The 17,706-nt window shown below is 35.5% G+C and overlaps 1 protein-coding gene across 7 annotated transcripts in view; it reads left to right on the top strand.

The window, feature by feature from the left end:
* Nucleotides 1–17,706, top strand: part of NPY5R (neuropeptide Y receptor Y5) — a 163,939-nt gene that overhangs the window by 82,351 nt on the left and 63,882 nt on the right. For 3 of the 7 annotated variants that reach the window (XR_012476969.1, XR_012476970.1, XR_012476971.1), the window contains one exon: nucleotides 345–3,564. The exons of the other annotated variants lie outside the window; for them this stretch is intronic. The gene's annotated coding sequence lies outside the window, so the exon portion shown is untranslated. Of the gene's footprint in view, nucleotides 1–344; nucleotides 3,565–17,706 lie in introns of those variants that run through there. 7 annotated transcript variants of the gene reach the window in all.

Raw genomic sequence — 17,706 nt, 5'->3', positions numbered from 1 at the left:
AAATAAATGAAGAACATGAGTAAGATAACTAAGGTTTGCTTTAGTTATTAAATGAGGATCTGAGAATGAAAAGGTTACTTCAAATGGGGGGAATCACCATATTGCTGGTCTCCTACCTTGTTAATGCTGAGTCTCATCAGTATAATCTAAGTCATCAATTTTTATCTTCATCCAAGTTCCATATTTTGTTTTTGATAAAGATAGCTTTTTTATTTTGTAAAATAAGAGATTTTAGAGCTTATTTGGATTTTTTTTTTATAGTATGTTTAGATTTGGAGGAATTTCCTGATATATTCATTAAGCAAATACAGCAATCTGTTGAATGGTCTTTCTGTTCTCTCCAGATCATAGGAACTACAAACGACATGTGACAAGATCCATGTATCCAGCCAGTTAGTAATCTAACACAAGAGATAAAGAACAAGTGAAGGGTCCAAGCCTTATCCTGAGCACCTATTTTATAATCCAAATAAAGTTCATATTATTTCTTAACTAGACGAATAAAGTTTCATCTCTGGAGTTAAAGTTAGATTACTAAATATGTATGTATGATACATATGTGTATGTGAACATATATGTATATATAAATGACTCAAGGGATTGATGCATTTGTGAGGCATACATTTATGAGAATTTAAGGAATACATATCAGCATCTTCAAACTATAGAACATCTTAGAAAATGGGATTAGAAAAAATAATGATGTTTTCAAAGTGACACGTGGCACTGACTGAACAATCTGCTACACACTAAGAATTTCACTGCATGATTGGACGTGCATGAGTCTGTCTTGTCACACAGCACATAAGCTGGGCCTTCCTACAGCATGCAAGAACAAGCCAACTTGTGACTTCTCTCCATCTCCATCACCCCTGACACAACCACCTTCCCATCCACACTTCAACCTGAACATACTGTTTTACTTCCTCATATTGCATAATTTATATTGAAAGTCACATGCCGCTCAATAGCAATGAATGATAGAGAATTTGTGTTCTGTTTTTAAATACAGTATCCAGAAATACCTATAAGATGCCAAGAAAGTTCCATGTGACAAAAATCATTGTTTAATGAATAAGGGACTAGACATTAGTCCTGAGGATAAAGGTTCATAGATGTGTTTAAGAAAAAATAATTGTGTTAGATAGATATCAAAGGTGTTGACTGTAATTTAAACTCTAATTCCCCTCTTCTTGACTTCTGGGCAGGTAAACTTGTTAGAAGGAGAGAGACAGGGTTATGCTACCTCTGCCCACCAAACCAGTCAGAGACTCTTCTCCAGGCAGACTTTAAGGAGTTATGAGCTTTGGAGGAAAAGGCCAGAGATGGCACATGGGTTCACCTGGCAAGCTGGCTTTCATCCTTGCTCTTCCTGTCTTCTCTTCCTTTTCCTTTCCTCCAGAGTCAAGAACAATGGCTCATATAGCTGCATACTTATTACCAGACTCTTTCCTCAGAACAACCTCTGAGGTAGAACAGATGTTAATCTCTTCGCTCTCCAGATGAAATCCAATTAGCGTGTTTAAGTGACACGCTCATGGTCACTCAGCTAGTAAGTGACAGAGCTGGGATTTAAACCCAGGACCTCTGACTCCTAATGTACTTCTTCTCCTACTGAAATATGTTGCTTCAAGGTTTCCTCTGTTGATCCTTCTGGAATAATCTAATCCAGGATGAAATGATAGAGAAGTGACATGATCCCACTTTGGTACTGACTCTTCATTCCTTATAGTACACAGCCAGCCAGTTTCCTGTTCTCTCCTCCTCCTCCTCTTTCCCTCTTGTTCAGTGTTGGAAGAAAGGCATCATGAAGTATGGGGGCTGGCAAACTGCTCCCCCTCTGTGGATAACTAATGATTTTCACCATCGAAATGTCAGCTTTGGGGTAAGTGCTTGAATTCCTTAGAACAGCCCTACCTATGCAATAAAATAGTTGACTCTTGTTAGATTACTAAAATCTTTTGTTTCCCTGATTTCTACCTTTTCAATTTGTTCTCTTCCTTTTTTTCATTCCAAAGACAGAGAAATGAAGTTGAAATTCACATCATAATTTGACTCTACTTTCTGTCCTTTACCTTTTGAGTGATAGAATGTAAATGCTTCAAAAGTAATTTTTTTCTTCATATCTAAAACACTTTCTAAATCGTAAAGAGCTGTAGAAATATTAGTTATTGTTGTTATCTGTATATTGACTCCCTAGCACGTGGCAGGTACTTAATAAATGTCTGTTGGTTGATTGACAGGAAAAGGAAATCAAAACTAGGGACAGAAATAAAGGGTGAGAAAAGATGGGGACAATCAGGATAACCCACTTTGCATAGATAATTGAAATTTGGCTCCATTCCCTTCAATTTGCTTTTCAATAGGTCACCATAGCTTTTCTGATTTTTCCTTAAATTCCAGCTTTCTAATTGGTGTTGTTTAACTGCACTGTGTTTGAAATCATAATAATGAGCAAAACATGGGGGATACTTGTGGAGCAAGCCAGTGTTATCTGAGAGAACCAATGGGTTTTATTGACACAGATACTTCAGTCCTGAGACCAACCCTTTGATATTTTAGTTTCCCTGGAGTTAAATTGAGGATACTTTATTCCCTCAAAGAATAAGTCAAAGATGTCATACACTTTCAGGCAAAGCTGGGAAGAACATAGAAGAATGAATAATACTGGAGGAAAGACGCACATGGAATCTTACCAAGTACCAGACTGTAGAATAGACAACACAACTCATTTTTGTACCTCTTTAGTTTGGGTAAAGCAGCGGAAACATAATTAAAACTTCTTCCCAAATGATAAACAGCAGCTTGCCCCTAAAACCATTTGTTGAATTGAATTGATTCAAAACATAGGGGTTTATGAATATATTTTTCCTTCCTGTATATTTATACAAAAGGTATTTGGAGCAACAGAAGGGAGGAATGAGAATTTTGTTAAGTTTTGCTTGTGGTCCTGAAATCAAGATATCACGATAATCCACATTTATATAGCATTTTGTGGTTTACAAAATGTTTTTGCTACAGTGACTCTGAGAGGTAGGTAGTGTCATTGTTATCTGCTTTTTTTCTAAATAAGAAAACTGAAAATTAAAACCATTATGTGACTTGCCCATTCACACAATCAAGGGCTGGGATTTGAACCCAAGGTCTCCAGACTTCAAATCTAAGTTATTTCCCACTATACCATATACAAAAAGAAACATATCATTTATTTTTAAAGGGTTATAAAATATAATAGAAAAAATTGTGCAATTTCATAGCAATAATAGAAGATATACTCAATAAACGGTATGACATTTCTTTAAATGAATCAAACAGCCAATGAAAAAACTGAGAAGGGTCACAAAAGACTGAAAAATGTATATTCAATTCAACAAGCATTTTTAAGTACCTACTATTTTTCAGGTACTGTGTGGAACCTAATATTAAGAAAGTACTTGAAGTTCAGTTTGGGAAAATGAGACAGATCATGTTGAATACTTCTTGGTTGCTCCTTTAGAGATGTGTGTGTGTGTGTGTGTGTGTGTGTGTGTGTGTGTGTGTGTGTGTGTGTGTGTGTGTGTGTGTGTGTGTATCCAGATATTCCTCGTTTTTCTTGACAGAATCCAAACAAGTAGTCAAACAGCAGAAGGAACAATGTTGCTAATATTAACAAGTGCTTTAGATACACAGTCTCAGATCACATTCTGGCTTCACAACAACTTGTGATGTAGGTTTCATAGGTATGTCAGCCCTATTTTCACAGATAAAGAAACTAAGGTTCTGAGATTAAATGACTCACCTAAAGTCACATAATAGGAATAAGAGGTAGATTTTGAACTTGGGTTTCTCCTGACTAGAAAGATGAGATCTTTTACTCTGCATTTTGAGGTTTTGCTCAGTTACCATGAACATTCATTCCAATCAAAAGGATGACCTGATCTAGGAGGTTCACTCCACAGAAACAATTTCTTCTCTGGATGTCTTTTAGAAAAGCAGAACTAAGAGAAACCTTTGGAAAGCTCCTATTTACAATTTTCTGAGGATTTTTGAGCAGATATTTTTCCCAAATAAGGATTTATAATCTAGGTAGACTGCAGGACTAATCCTAACCTTTTCATAATTAACTATTATTCTCAATCAGATGTCAACTTTTTGATGTTCACTTCTTATCTGGGTCATGTACATGCTGCTGAGTACAGATATTTGCTCTATTTTTAAATAGTATAGTTGTTTTTTAAAATTCATCTTTTTTTTAAGGCAGTAGGGTTAAGTGACTTGCCGAAGGTCACACAAGCTAGGAGATTATTAAATGTCTGAGGCCAGATTTGAACTTAAGTACTCCTGACTCCGGGGCTGGTTCTCTATTGGTACAGTTTTTTAAATTTTTATTTTTGTGAGATTTAAAAGAGGATAATTAGGTCATTATCATATAAAATTTCCTATGTGAATCTTTTGGTGTAAAATGTACAAGTTGATGGACACATATCAGGCATTTTATGGTCTTAGTAATTTAAATTTTTTCCATATCTTATTTTCTTTCCATTCTATTCATTTGATCATTAAGCAATTTGCTAAAGCACCTACTATGTGCCTGCCACAGGACTAATGCTGGGGATCTAGAGACAAAAATGAAGCAGTCCACTTTCCCCTTCCCCCTCCCCAATCAGGTGAGACAACAGTGCAAAGAGAAAGCAACCTTGTACCAGAAGGCAAAGAAAAGTGTGACCAGACCCAGACCTCCTCTGTGAGCTGATTCCTTAGATAAAGTTTAAAGGAAGCCAGGGACTCCAGGAAGTGGAGTAGAAGAGGGAAAGAACACCAGGTATGAGGAAGGAAGAAAAAGGATGGCTGGTAAAGAACTTTAGGTGCCAAACAAAAGGATTTTATCTTTGATCCTAGAGATCAAAAGATGTTCGAATCCTTCTGCTTGTCGGTAAATATAAAAATACAATTTATATTGAAAAAGTTGTATATAAAAGAATTGTGGACCCATTTTTATTTTTTCTTAATTTCATCATTATGAAAGATTTCTTTAACATTAAACCATAATAAAGACTTTCTGTACCACTACCATTCCCCTCCCAAAATAATTTCTTAGGTAGGACAGCGATTTTTACATTATTATGCATACTTTTAATTAAACTTCTCTGGGCTTCAATATCTTCATTAACATTTTAAATTTTCTGAGATGGAAGCGAACTCAAAAGACAATTTGGTCCAATCTATACCTAAATAGGCATATCCTTTCTATTACTGACAAATAATTATCCAGTCTTTGATTGAAGACCTCCAGCAAGATGGAATCCCCTACCTCCTTTGAGGCAAATCATTCCTTTTTGCAACAGCCCTAATTATTAGGAAGTGCTTCTTCAAGCCAGGACCAAATTTGGCCCCCTTGGGGCCAAGCTGAAGTGTAATCCCTCTTAGTGTCCCTGTCCTTCAAATACTTAAAGGTAATAGTCATTTCTTCCACCCTAAACTTCCCTAATTCCTTTGATCAATTCCTATGTGAAATGATGCCATCTTTTTTAGTCCAGACACATCAGGAGTTTATAGACTCATGATCTAGATGTGGCTGGAATTTTGTTTTTCCCAGTTAAGTTAACCAGCTTTTAGGGGGCTTTGTCATTCTTGTTACTTTTAACTCATTTGATAAAATGAACTAGCCAGAGGAGGGGCAAAGCAGACACAGTTACTGAAACTTTTAAATTATTCTTTTCCCTTCAACAGCTCTGGAGTGATAGGCATTCTTAAGTATTATCAGCCTGATTTTCCAGAAAGGGAAACTGAAGCCCAGTAAACATCAGAGTCAGTTTCTTACCCAGATCTCCCAATTCCAAGTCCAGCCTTCTTTCATCTCTACTAAACTGCTCCAACTCTTATTATTTAGAATATAATTCCTTTGAAGATGGTAACTACTTTAGTTTTCTGGTTTTACACCTTACTTAAATTTTAAACTGACCTTAAGAACAAACTGGCTCTTATGCTTGGCAACTCAATCTTCAGGAAAATAGAATCTTGTGTGTGTTTGTTTTACTGGCATTTGATGAATCAATTAATCCTCAAGAATTAAGTGCCTATTATATGCCAGGCTCTATGCTAAACATTGGAGATATAAAGACATTAATGAAACAATCTGTGTCCTCAAGAAGCTTACATTCCAATGGAGCACTGATGCTATTCACTGCTGATAAGAATATAAACTGAATTAACAGAGGTCCTTAGAGAGAATGAAGTGATGGGCTCCCTGCTGCCCCCACTTTCTTTCTCCTCTGCTCAAAGCTGCCAGACTAACAGGTGAGTTCACCAATTATCCCCCTTCAATGTTTTTTAATTACTATGGGGCATTAATGATTCCAGTTATACCATTTTCCCCCTTAAGGGAGGCTGTAGAATGTAGTGAAAAAGAGTACTAGTTTTCAATAACTTAACTGAACCTCATTTGGACTTCATTCTCCTCATATATAAAAATGCTTGGACCAGATTAGATGAACTCAAAAGACACTTCCAGCTCCAAATCAGAGAACTCCCTTTATTATCTTTTCTGAGGAGAACCTGTGAGGACAGCCAGCTTGAAAACTTCCATTAGCAAGGATGGCAGTATTGAAAATGTTTAATTACTCAAGTAGAATGTCAACTAATTAGTCACTGAAAAAGGATCTCGCATTAAAAAAGTATCAATCACTAAATGAACATGTAAGAGCTGTGGCAAGCGTTCATCCATCCGTGGTCATCCTCTGGTGATGAACCTGCTTATCTTAGCTCTTAGTTGGTTCTTAGATGATGGACACAGTCCACCACCAGAACCATACTTGGACCTTTCCAGATGGCAGAATCTCATAGAGCTTATATTGTGCCCTATAAGTTTTTGTGCTGTCATGGCCTTTGAGAATCTGATGCCCTTGCCATCAGGGTAGGATTAGAATACCATGGCAAAACCTCAACCAAAAAAGCCAGATGAATGGGAACTTCTGGTCTGAGTTTACAAACTACACTTTTTTAAATAACCTCTCAGAAATCTTTATAAAATTAGTGTACTTTTCTGCCTTGCTAAATAGAGTATTCTTTGAAAGATGTGATGTCATCCCTTCATCAGTGCAGATCCAATCTAAGGTATTGTAGTAGAATGACCAGTCCCTCTGATGCTTAATTTCTCTTCAAAGATCTTAATTCTAGAGCTGAAGGGAGATCACAGAGGCCATTTAGTCCCACCCTTTCATTTATATATGAGAACTGAGGACTGGAGACATGAAGTAGTCAATCTAAGGGCTACCTAGGTAGTAAACACAAAGACTGCTGTACTGATTCTGAAGCAACAGACACACAGTCTCTTGATGAATTCAAACCTTTTTCTATTTGGCATGATTTGCCAGAGTCTGAACATAAGTAAATCTTTCCTAAATGTTGAAGATGTTGAAGTTTCCCCAGCCTCACATTCTAAGTACCAGTTGTCTTCATGGAGTATACTCTACATAAGATGTCTTTTTTTGAATCAAGTTGTACTAAATACATATGAACCTCAAGATACAACGTGAAAAAAATTTCCCCTCATTAAAGCAATGTTCCTTCATTTGTCCTTAAAATGTAGTAACAAAAGCCTTTTGGATCATTGAAATTCAATTGAACAAAGTTCAGCAATTTACTTTGATATCAGTTAAAATATTTGATTTAAAAAAAAGCCAACAATGGAATAATAAGTTGTCTATTTCTTTCCAGTAAACTTTGTATTATCAGCTACCATTGTAATATTTCTGAATTATAGTTCTAATCATAGCAATCCCTGCAAAAAACAGAAGCAAAAGCAATAAAACTTTATTTTTTTATCACAAAACCATAGGTGCTCAGAATTAAAAGGAATCACAGAGCCTGAAATAAGAATTCACTCTATTACTCACTAAAATATTTGTTTCCATCCATACATTCATACATTCAACTATTTAAAAATTTTTATTTATTCAACAAATTCCTATATTCATCAAATATTTAATGTATTTTCATATAACCCACTGTGTACAGAACATTGAGCTTTAGGGTATATATATTTATAGATATAGATACATATATATTTATATATATATATATTTTAATTTGGGAAGCATTTCTGCTCTCATGGAGATTGTAAAATCTCTTTAGGGATCTCAAACACAGAGAACTAGTCCATACAATATTATACGACAAATAGGTATGAGTGTGTTACTCCAAGGGAAATCAGGGAAGACTTTACAGAAGTTGTCATTTGAATTAGGCATTGTCCCTGAGGTAGAGATTCAAAAGGAAGAGGAGAGAAAAACTTGTAAGCATGAGAAACAGTGAGCAAAGGCAGCTATCCCAAAGAGAGGAATGCTGTTGGGTAGTCTGAAAGGGAAGGGTCATGCTGATTGTGGAGTCCTGAAGACCAGGCAAAGAAAGTAATAATAGGAAGCCATCCCCAATACCCTGACAGAGGAGTGATGAAACCAGACCTAAAGATAAGGTAGATGGGTCAAGGAGCAATAAGTGGAAGTGGGCAGACTTCACTGCAAGCCATTAGCCTCAACAAATGAGGATCTCTACTTGGGTTATTTGCAATAAGAATAAAGAGAGAGATGAGAAAGATCACAGATACAGACTGAAAGAACTTGGCAACTAATTGGGGAGAGAGAGAGAGAGAGATAGAGAGAGAGAGAGAGAGAGAGAGAGAGAGAGAGAGAGAGAGAGAGAGAGAGAGAGAGAGAGAGAGAGTGAGTTTGTGTATCAGAGACAGAATGAATTCAAACCTGAAATTGGGCATTTGATAGTATTACTGTATACACACTTTTATATTTGTGTATTTTCATACATTTATATATGTGTATTCCCATCTGAATAGTGGTGTCACAGACAGAGTGATGTCAGGAGAAGGTTAAAGGAAAAAAAGATAAGCTTAGTTTGAGATACGTTTGACCTGAGATACTCTGTAGGATGACCAGATCAAGATGAATTTTTTTTCAATATCTAAAGATTTCTTGGACTTCTGAATGATAGTAGCTACCCTATTAGTGGTAATTGATTAGGAGGAAAAATGTTTTGGCAAAATCTACTCCAAATTCATTTTAAAAAAGTCAATTTGTGTTTCATTTCAATTAGATCATAGATTTAGAGCTAAAAGTGATCTTAGAAATAATTTAGTGTAGATCTCTTATTTTGGAGATCAGAAAACTGAGATTCAAGATGTGAAATGTTTTGCTCACAGTTTTGGACCTGGGATCTGAACACAGCCCCTCTGATTCCAAATTCCAAATCTAGTACTCTTTAAGCTATAATAGAAATAGATGAGGTATTGAAATAGAGGAGATAAAATATATGAAATAGATGTGAAGTGGATGAGGTAAAATATATGAAACAGATAAAAGGAAATTTATTTTCATTCACCTCTAATTGAAAATATTTCAGTTATCTAAAACCTTTACTCTGAAAAGAGGTCCATAGACTCCAACAGAATTCCAACAAATTCCAAAGATGAAAAAAAACCCCCCATGACCTACATATGAATATGGGTTAGGCATATTTTTGTTTTGTATATTTTTATTTAGAATACTTATTTGTAGTGCCTTTTTGTTTCTGGCTAAATAAAGATGAAATTTTAATGTGTGGTGAGTATTTGTATTTGTGGACCTTGAGACTCCTTAGGTTTTCTAGGTTTACAGGTTGGGAACCACTTTTATATTTAAGGTTTAAAATAACTAGCTAGTTAGGTAGACAGATATATGCACAGCAATTGATAATAGCTACATGATAGCTAGCCAGCTAGCTAAATGCATTTTCCCCACAAAAGTAATTTCCCAATATGCCTTTCTACATTGATTCATGCCATATAACAAGAAAAACAGTTATAAAGAACTGATCGACCAGGTTCTGACATCTGATAGCATATGGAATATTCAACACTCATACATAGTCATCTTCTTATATACCAAGAGGAGGGAAATATGCCTCAAGTTTTGGTTTTTGCAATCATGATCATTCATTATTCCCATCATCTAGGAGTTAGTGCCTGACTTGTGTTATTTTCATTTATGTTACTGTATGTATTCTTGATTTCTCAATTTTTTGTTATCAATTCAAACATCCTACAAAGCATACGCATAAAAGGACCACATGTAGTGAAAAATAATTTAGTTCTAAAAGCTTAGTCTAGTATTATATACAAAAAACCCAAAATTTTTCAAGAAACAGAATTAAAACAAAAATACCTTCATCTGCTATTTGACAGTTCTAAAAATGCTAGTAATATCAATGAAACAGAAGAAAGAATTTAGAGTCATAATGTTAAAGGGAAGACAAAACTATTTCTTTTTACTGTTTACCTGATGATTTACTTAGAAAAGTAAGATACAAAGTGAATCCACAAAAATTACTTCCTTGAATTCTTAGTTTATAGGTTCTACATATTAATAGCCTACAATTCAGACAAACTAGAAAACCTACTCAGTGAAGATGCTCTACCCTATCTCATCTCATATCTTTGTTGATATTATTCCATTCAAACAAAATGTCATGCCTCTATTCTCCATTCCCTTTTTATTTTTGTCAAAACACTTCCCATTCTTCAAGGCCTATTTTGAATGCTATTTTCATCACATAACTTTTCTCTATCCCTTTCTACTTCTTTTTGTCCATCTCCCTCATTGGGTATAATTATAAATTCTATATTGATTTACAATTACATCTGCATCTATCTTAACTCCACACGGTCAATTCCTTGAGGACAGTAACTGTATCTCCTTGTGTTTTTTTTTTAACTCTTCAGGGTTAGCATAGTACCTTGCAAGCACTTAATAAAAATAGTAAAAATGTGGTCCATAAGAAATGATTATCTTAAGATTCAGGAAAATCTGGTTCTATTTTTCCCTCCAATATTTACTATGCACAAGTTCCTTATTCTTGGTCCTTAGTTTCCTCACTTATGAAATAATGATAATAATACTGACAATGCCTGCTTCATAAGATTGTTGTGAGACAGAAATGATATAGTTTATTTGCAGTCAAGCATTTATGAAGCACCTTTTATGTGCCAGGGCTAGGCTAAGCCCTGGAGATATGAGGAAATATCAAATATCAAATCAAGAAGCTGACTATCAAATGATATAAAGGACTTTGAAAATCTTAAAGAACCAAATCAATGTCAGATGTCTCTGTTGCAATTATTATTAGCCTCTCATCTAAGACATTTTACCCCTTATTCAATATCATCTGCTCTGCAATGTGGATCACCTGATGCCAAAATGCTAAATTTCCTCACTACCTTCGTCTTTTGGAGATAAAGGCTATGTATTTTCAAATATTTCCATCATAATACAAAATTTTTAATGAATAAATATTTAACAATTCCAAATTTTAATTTATATTCCAATGGTCATAAGCCATTTGAAGACTGAGGCATTCAAATAAAACACTATCTCTGAGAAACAGATCAGTCCTCAGCTGTTTAATATTGTCACATGATGCTTTGATGAACAAATTAGAGGGTCATATATTAGAAATCTAAAGTCAATGACTGGAAAAAATCTTCCACTGTCATACCAATAAAATATTCCCTTGAGGTGGGAGACTTTTTGAAAGTAATTTCTTTTACCCCACTCATCTGAAATGGATAACTACTTCTATTTTTTTTTCCTGCTAAGTGGCCCTGGGAGGAGGATGGTGGAGAGAAGCAGGGAAATCTGGCCTTGAAAGTGCCATTAACATCTGCAGCAAATGAAGGGAAAGTTCTTGCATGATCTGAATTGAAATTGTGTTCATTTAACAAAAGATTTAAAAAAAAATCATTTTGGTGCCAGTTGAACAAAAGTTTTCGAGGTGTCCTTGAGAGGTTGTGCTTGGTTTTTCCCATGAGGGAACCATGAGTTTCTTTCAGCCTCAAAGATAAAGAAAAAAATGAAACAGCACTAACAGCATCCAAACTAAGGCTGCCACCTGAATAAGAGGTTTTGATCTTCCAAAGATGACAGGGAAGAAATGCCATAACCTTTAATGAGATTAGTAACATAGGGGCAAAGTAAGGCAACCTCTTCTTATTGGTTGAGCTACTAAACCTGTAACTTTGGGTTTCATGTTGAAGAGAGTTTAAGTCAAAAGTTAATAGTCTGTATGGGTAAATTACTTGGAGAACATTTCAATCTTAAGAGCCAAGCATCTTTGTTTTAAAAACCTGGCAGTCCTATTTATTTTTTTTTCCTTCCCTCACTCAGAACCTGATCTCATGCTACCTCTCCAATTTCTCTCATTATTTCCCAGTCATAACCCTCTGGTCCAAGTCAGTTCAGCCTCCTTTCCCCTGAATGTGCTTTTTTAAAAAATATTTTGTTCCTGTTCTTCCTACTCCCTAATCATAACCTACCTGGCCTAATACTCAAATATCACTTCTTTTTCTTTGAAAATGATGCTTTGATGATTTTTAAAAAGTGCTGCTGTCACTTCCCAATTCCTTCTCTCCCTTCCCACCAATAGAAATCTGTCTTGTAATAAAGAAATCCAGGTAAGCAAGGTATGTGTGGCTGCAGAACACAGTGGACACAGTGTTGAATTGGGAGTCAAAGGACCTGGCTCTAACCCCAGCTCTGCCACCACTTCCACCTGTGATGTCATGAAAGTCACTTCTGATCTTTTTTTTTCTCATTTGCAATATGATGTATTTGGACCACATGATCTCTGAGGTCCTTAAATTCTATGATCATATGATTGAATAAATGAAGGAGTGAGTGGGTGAGTGAGTATGAATGAATTAAGTCAATGAATGAGTGAAGAAATGTAAAAACTCTTTGATCCAAAGGCTGACTCACTCCATCATCATCATCACCATCATCATCACCATCATCACCACCATCATCACCACCATCATCGTTGTCATCGTCATCCTATGATCAACATCGCCACTGCCACCAGCACCACCAAAAAGGATTTATGTCTCTACATCTCTCCTGATGCTAAGGCTGAGGTGAAGCATTATGTAGTAAAAATATTTGATTTAAAATTAGAGAACATGTATATGCATCGTAACTTCTAATTTCCAGAATTTAGGGTACTTGGGAAAGTCACATAAGGTCTCTAAGGCGTTGGATCAAATGACCTCTAAAGTTACTTACTGAGGGAAGAAAAGGATTATGAGGGATGGATTCTGGGACTTAAGACTCCAAGGTATAAATACAATAACTAGATAAAGAGGGCTTGAGCAAACATGTTGAGGAGAAGCAAAAGGGAGGGGTGGAAATAGCAAAGAAGAAAGGGTGAGGGGAATCTGAAATAAGTAAACTAAGGCTTCATTACACAATACTGAGATGGACATTTGCTTCCTGGGTCTTGTGATATTTTCAGGCAATTAACTTGGAAATTAATTTTACTCAGTGTAGGTGAGAAAGTGGATGAAGGTTATAGAGAAGAGTGAAAAAAATCAGAAAATGAAAGCATGAAAAATGAAAGAGCAAATTCAAAGCTTACAGAAGGAAGGGAAATAACCCAGAAATTGCCCAAGTTTCTCATGTGAAGAAAAAGGAGGAATGTATAAGAGTAGAGAATTTGAGAGAAGCACCACCCACCACTGCTATAAGATCAGCTCAATTCACAGGTTAAAATAATGACCTTTTAACTTTCTTGGAATCATTGATATGACTTTAATGGAATGCTTTCTTCTCTGGGCTTTATTAATGTTGCATTGCGGATTTCTTGTAACAGATAACCTCTTTCCATGACACCATACCTATTTATTCTGACTTCATTTTCCCTGAATACATAAAAAGCTAGAATCAACCCTAGTCTTACCCAAAGAAATGAACATACTTACCAAAAAGAGGTCAGTGAGGAATAACAGAATAATGGGGGGGGGGGGAGAGTGGATAATAGCAAAGAAACAAAGGTAAAGAGATACTCTAATTGTATTCCTCCCAAAACTGCCCCTTCTCCAAATTTCCCTTTCTTTGGAGGATGAATCCATTTTTCTAGTTGCCCAGTTTTGTAGGCCCACTGTTATCCTTGACTCTTCCTTCTCCTTCATCTTCTCTATCCAATCAGTTGCTGCCTCTTGTTGATTTTGCCTCTTTGTCTCCTGATGCAGTCCCCTTCTCCCTCTTTACCATCCCAGTTCAAGCTCACATGGCCTGTGCCATGGATTACTGTAATCTCTATCCAATTTCCCTGATTTCCAAACTCTCCTTTATATTCTATCCTTCGCAACTGACAACTGATTTTTTTAATATACAGAAAATCTTTAGTGGATCCCTCTTATCCCTATTGGATAAAAAACAAAATACTGAACCTAGCATCCAAACCCTTCTGCCTAACTTTCTACCACATTTCACTTTCTCCTCCCTACCAGACCTATGATTTCATCATTTCAGGGATCTTCCAGTAATGTAACTTCCTCTTCTTAGATCAGCACCAGCTCTATAGCTTAGTCTTAGTGACACTGAGATAAAATGATTTCTTTAAGGTTACACACAACTAGTAAGTGTTTGCAGTCTTTATGACTGCAGGTCTATCACTACCTAGCAGCTTCTAATAACACAGTGCCTTGCATATCTTAGGCACTAAATGTTCTTAATTGATTTTTAAAAATTGAATTAATTTGTTTTGCTTTAAGAAACAAACCCTAAATTCTGTACTCTGGAATTTTCTAGAGCACATATTGATTGCTAGGGAAGCACTACTTAGTAGAAGCCTTACTTCTGGGAACTGCACACTGACACAGGTGTGCTGGAAATAATTACAACCAAGTTATTAGAAATTAATTTTAAATTTAATTTTAAAATGCTAAGATTTCAGTGGGAACACATATCTCTGAAATCAGCAAATACCATAAATCATACCTTGATTTATTCTTTTTTTGAAACTCTAGATTTTAAGAAAATGGATAGAGAAAAATGTCAATAATGCAGATTACATTTAGAAGTATTTTGTGCACATGTTTATACATGCAAAATATATAATAAAAAATATAAACATATACATGTAATATATACTCAGTTTAAGAAGACAATTGGTAGAGTAATGGAAAGAGGGCTAGATTTAGTTTCAAATGACATAAAGATTTGAATGTAACCTCGCAACTGAATGACCATGGGCAAATCTGGCCCTTGGTTACCTCATCCATAATAATCCCTTGGTTACTTCATCTCTTCATCTATAATAATCCCTGTTCTTTTCATACAGGATTGAGTATCAAATGAGATAGTTTATAGAAAGTAACTTTAAAATGTTAAAATTTTGTAAGTATCAGCTATCATTAGGTTCCAGAAAAGAAGAATGTATGATACCCAGAAGTTTAATTTTCCTATAGTCATGTAGTTAGCAAGTGAACAGAGCTGGGATTTGAAGCCAGGTGATTTGCTCTCAGATTCTTTATACTACCCTACCCCCTTTTTGCCACCTCACTCCTGAGACAGAAACTATTCTTGGGATGCACTGCAATCCAGGGTTCAATTATATTCTTCTGCCCTAGGCATATTTGTACAGTCAATCTCTTTGACCTGCAAGAATGACTCAAGGTCAGAAGCAATTTCTCTGGACCCTCTCTCATAGAACTTCCAGTTTTTCTACCTCTCAAGAATAGAGAGATAGACTTAAACAACTGAACCCCATCTCAGTAGGTGACTCCTTGGTATTTGCAAGGAGTATAGAATACAGAATCACCAACGAATAAAGCACCTACTAGGCTAGAAAGATGAAGAAAAAGTAAAAGTTAGTGGTCCCTGACTTCAAGGAGCTCAGTCTAATGGGAAAGAAAACATACAAACAACTATTCTCAAATAAGCTATAATCAGGACAAGTAGGAGATAATCAACAGAGGGAAGGCACTAGAATTAAGGAGAATATGTTTTAGTATCCCATAAGTTCTGGCATCAAATAGTAATTTCAGATAGAATCTTAATGATTTCTTGGTTCTTTCCTCAGATTTAAAAATATTGGTGGATATTTGGAACTAGACATATCCAGAATCCCTTAGCAAATCTGCTACATTATGCCAACCATAATAATAATTAGGTAGAGCAATAATTAGGGGAAAGAACTTAAGACTCTGTTGCATTATACATAATAGGTATTTAATAGATGGTTAGCTGAACTGAATTGAAAAGGATTCTTTTAACATATGAAATAAGACTTTGCTAAAGAAATAGTAAACATATATGAATATGGTTTGAGTACCTTCTGGGTTTAAGTCACCATATTATACCAGTAAAAGTATGTCATTCATCATGGAATCCTTTGACACTTAAAAGGAAGAAACTCTATAAGAATCACAGAAGTGTTGCTATAATAAGTTCACCAGGACTTTGTCCCAAGATTCTAAATTTAGAAAACAGTGCCATTGCTTGTTGTTCAGGAACTAGAAATTACAATGTTTAGCATCTAATTAATAGAAAAATGTTAAAAAAAAAAACTACATAGTCACTGGAATGGGCTTCTCCTCTATATCCTATTTCTTTCTCATACCTATGATCTTTCTAATAGCTTTGCACTACTGAGCAAGGAAGCTTCTACTGGAACTGCTTTATCTTTTCTTCTCCTGCTCTTCAATTGAGATAAGTTTGCATGCCACTTACCCCAGGCTGGTTCCTTAGAGCCTTCGTTAGGCATAATAGTTCCTAGTTGTGGCACCATAAACACAAAGGTCAGAGCTATCATACTGCCATTGCTACTGGAAAGAATATATCAATCCATTTACAATGTCTCCACTCTCCATTCCTGTAATTTTCTAAATCAAAATACTTTACCCTAGCCACTATTCCCCTCTTTGTGTTGTATCTCCCTTTAACATGGAAACTTTTTGAAAGTAAGGACTTGTTCTGCTTTGGAATTTGTATCCCTCATATTTAGCACAAGGTTTGGCAAAAAAGCAGGGACTTAATAAATCCTTCATATTCATTCATATATTGATAGTTCATTGGTGATCCCTGTTGCGGTAGAAAGTCCTCTCCATTTGAGACGGAAAAAAATGATAGTTTCTCCAAAGCAATCATTTGCCAAATTTAGCAGTGCTTTTTGAGCCCATGTTGTGAAATAAGTTACCATGATTAGTTTTTTCCTTTGCCATTGAGTATATCAACACAATAGGAAAAATCACATGCCCATGGCTGCTCAGTTCTCAATATGACTATCAAATTGTTATTGTTGATAAATGGATACTGCCAAAGGTTGCATTATGATTTGCAGTTTAATGATATTAATTAGAGGAAACCAGAATGTCTTTTACTTAACCATCTTTTTAAAACCAAATTTCATGTAATTTGAGGAAGGGACAAGATCATTATCATTCTGGACTTCTGGGATCATTGTGCCTTTTGGGTCACAAATGAAAACATCTCCCCCTAACCCTTTCTAAGTTACTTACATTTCAAGAGGTGCAGTAGAATGGAAGCTCTTTTTGAGCAAGTATTGTTTCCATTTTTATCATTGTATTCCCAATGCTAAGAACAGTGATTTTTACTCAGTAGTAACTTAATAAATTTATATCAAAATGAATGGAACTTCACCTGAGTTGATTCATAAAGTTAAAAATTCATAAAGTACATACATAAACCTCTATTTTTTTTTAGTTTTTTTGCAAGGCAATGGGTTTAAGTGGCTCACCCAAGGCCACACAACTATATAATTATTAAGTGTCTGGGGCTGGATTTGAACTCAGGTACTCCTGATTCCAGGGCCGGTGCTCTATCCACTGTGCCATCTGGCCCCCCCCATATAAAGCTCTATTTTACATTTGGATAAATTAGAAGA

The sequence above is a fragment of the Macrotis lagotis genome, chromosome 3 (assembly GCF_037893015.1).
Source record: "Macrotis lagotis isolate mMagLag1 chromosome 3, bilby.v1.9.chrom.fasta, whole genome shotgun sequence".
Taxonomy (NCBI): domain Eukaryota; kingdom Metazoa; phylum Chordata; class Mammalia; order Peramelemorphia; family Peramelidae; genus Macrotis; species Macrotis lagotis.
The sequence above is the reverse complement of the archived record's forward strand: the minus strand, read 5'-3'. Positions and strand labels throughout refer to the sequence as shown.